Below are 3,407 nucleotides of genomic sequence, written 5' to 3'. Positions count from 1 at the left end.
ACCAAAAAAACCCCAAGCAAGGCTTCCATCCCCAAACCTCTGTGAGGTTTCATTCCTACAAAATACAAGTGTGACAGAGAAAAATCAGTGCTGATCCATCACATCCCAGAGATCAGTCTCTGAGGGCGTCTCAAGTCCAACAGCCAACCAACAAAATATCTCTGTCCATTACACACAACTGGAAATGCTTCCAAGATTCTTTATACTGTTGCAAAGGAGGAAGGAAAATAAGAAAGAAGTGGAAATAGCTGAAAGAAAGGAAACAGAAATAGAGCAATCCTTTGCTTGCTGAGTTGGGAGGGCAAGAGCAGACAGGACAGAAGTGAGCACGCTTGCTGGTGACAGAGAGGGGTGAAATGGGAGAGGGAAACTGTTTATGTACATGCCAATCAGTTTGGTCAAATGTTCAGCAGCCCTGACACTCAGACAAATCAAACCCTGCAGAAGAGCATTTTCTTTAAGTCACTGAATGGGCAGATTAGAAGCCAATATGGTCTGGAAATAATTGGAAAGATATTATTTCCTGGTTCCCGTGGGAATGTGAGCTGGGATACTCTGTGCCAGTTGCTGTCAGCAGCATCTATTCTAAGAAGATCCTGAGTACCAGGTTACAGCAAGCCAGGCTGGGAGTGTGTGGGCTCAGGGAGCAGCTGAGTCCACTTGTCCAGATTAGCTCCTTACAGGCATCCTCCCTCTCTTCATTAGGATGCAGGTGAAAAAAACAAAGGAGAAAGCAAAGTGACACTCTGCAGCACCTGGGAAATGCCAAGTCCTGCCAGAAAGCAGAGCATCTTGGTGTACCATTTTTTATCCCCCTGCATGAGCATGGCTGTTCCTGGTACTTGCTTTGTTTTGAAGGGTTTGATGCATTTGTCTCTACAAAGATTTGGGGGATAGATGTTCTTCCTCTGCAGCACATGCAGGGTGACGGAGGACAGTGGAGGAGAGCATCCCCCAGCCCACAAGGACAGTAGCCCTGCACAGTCACAGGGCCATGAGAGGCTGAGCAAGGCTCTCTGCCCTGTCTCCTGTTCCTCTTTGGAAGGGCTCCAGCTGTCTTGTCATTGTTTATGCTGAAACACTCATTATTATCTTTTTAAAGATACATTTTTTACACTTCCATTTTATTTGAGTTTTTTTCCAGCAGATGCTGAAAGTTTGTAAGAAAATGGAAACTTGGAAAGCTTTTGGTCAATGGCTTGTGTTTAAAAACTAAGGTTAAACAAGATATTTACTCTAGGCACCTGGCCAGGCTGCAAGACCAAACCTGTTCACATCAAGAAAGAAATGCAGCCCAAGTCAACAGCTCTCAGTGTTAGGTCTCTTCATTCTTCCTGTCCTCCTTGGCTCTTGCTGCACTCTGGAGCTTGGAGGGCTGCACCCTGGATGGTAGTGGGACCAGGGGAAAAGCTGCCAGGGAGAGTGGGAGGCAGGGACACCAGTGTATTGAAAAAGCTGTGAAGTAAGTCAGCTCAGATGAGCCACAAGGGTGAGAAAACTGGGCCAGCAGGTGCTCTTTTGCCCTGCTGGTGGCCTTCTCTCAGGCAATGCTTCTGCCAAGCTTTGCCCACCTTAGTGCGCTGCTTATCCTCCACACAGGGTCCTGGCATCCCCAAGGGGGAGACCATTCACAACATGGCAAGTGTCAAGTTTGTGTGGGCAAGTGCTGGGAGTGGGAGGGTTAGAGAGGTGGCTTCTGTGAGAAGCTTGGAGAGGCTTCCCCTGTGTTTGATAAAGCCAATGTCAGCTAGCTGCCAGATGGCCCTGCCACTGGCCAAGGCTGTGTCCATCAGCAATGATGGCAGTGTCCATGGGATAATACATTTAAGAAAAGGAAAAACGTTGCTGCATGACAGCAGTGGAGCTGGAGAGAGGAGTGAGAATGCAAGAAACAACTCTGCAGACACCAAGGTCAGGGAAGAAGGAAGGAGTTGCTCTGGGTGCCAGAACAGAGTCTCCCTCAGCCCATGATGAAGACCAGGCTGAGGCAGACTGTCCCCCTGCAGCCCAAGGAGGTTGATGATGGAGGTGATATCCAACTGCAGCTTGTGAAGGACCTCATGCCAGAGCAGGTGGCCATGCCCAGAGGAGGCTGGCACTCCTTGGGAAGCCCATACTGTAGAAGGCTCCTGGCAGGAGCTGAGACCTCATGGAGACAGCAATAGCATTACAGACTGTAACCCCATTTCTCCTGAGCATCCTGGGTTAAGGAAAGGGAAAACAATTCCTTGCCAGAGATCTTAAAATGAACAAACTCTGGGCCCCTCTCTCCCCTTATGGCATGGTGAGCAGTTGGGTGCATTTTCCCCCCAGACAAGCCCATCTGTCTGCAGCACATGGCCAGGTCTGGAGCCACCATTAGTCATGATGACACAGCTGCAGAGGAGGTGGGGGTTTTGGACCCGGCTGGAAAGTACCGTTAGGGAATAATTATCACAGGCAGAGTGCCACTTCTGGAAGTACCTTCCCTCCTCAGCAGTCATGTTCCTCATCTTCCTTGTCTTGGTGAGTAAAAACTCCCATTTCTTTCTTTATGCTGACTTGTGTATCATGTTTTATTTCCATTTCTGCTTTCAGCCTCATTTCTGACACTAGACAAAACTATTCAAGGTCTTTCTTTTGTTTCCTCTGTATTCAGTGTCCATCACATCCTGCCTGGCGCTCTTCATTCAGAAGGTTACTTCGTTTGAACGTCGGTTTGGGATCAAACAGAGAGAGCTGGTTTTGATTAAAGATAATCAGTCATCGTGCAGTTATACAACAGAAGGAGGTTCTGCTGTTAGGGAGTCACAGAGCAATGTAGTTTGGAAGGCACTGCAGGAGGTCATCTGGCCCAGCTCCCTGCCCAGATCTGGTCATTTCATGTCCATGAGATTTTGCCAGTGATAATAAATGTTCTGCTCTGTTTCTGGTTAGATTCTTTCCAAGCTTTACTCTCCTTTATGCAGCTGATAATTGCAGGTAGAAATAGCTGTTTCTGACCTCTGAGAGTGGGGGAAGAATCCTAGTGCAAGTAATGGAGTAGTCAAAGCCAAACACAGTCGATAGAAGTTGACCTGGTTTTAATATGGGCTATATGGCATTCATCTACTTCTCACTGCCTGGCCTGACAAAGATAAATCTTCCTGCTTTCTGTTCATTGCCAGCCCACTGCTGTCTGATCCATTGAAACTGCATAATCTAGGATGTTAGAAAACCAAGATGTGCCCAAAATGGAATATCTTCTAATGTTGGTAGAGGGTTACCAGAAATGGCTCAAAGGTTAGTACTGCATAATTACATCCACATGGGAAACAGCAGTACATTACCAGCCAGGAAAGAGCACCTAAGGGTATCATATTGCCCAGTTCCCTCCCCACTCACTGCCATTCCCATCCCATAAGAGCTGAATTTGCAGCTAAGACAAC

Source organism: Melanerpes formicivorus, unplaced genomic scaffold, assembly GCF_026170545.1.
Source record: "Melanerpes formicivorus ecotype bairdi unplaced genomic scaffold, bMelFor1.0.p_v2 SCAF_1, whole genome shotgun sequence".
NCBI lineage: Eukaryota > Metazoa > Chordata > Aves > Piciformes > Picidae > Melanerpes > Melanerpes formicivorus.
Note: the sequence above shows the minus strand (reverse complement) of the source record.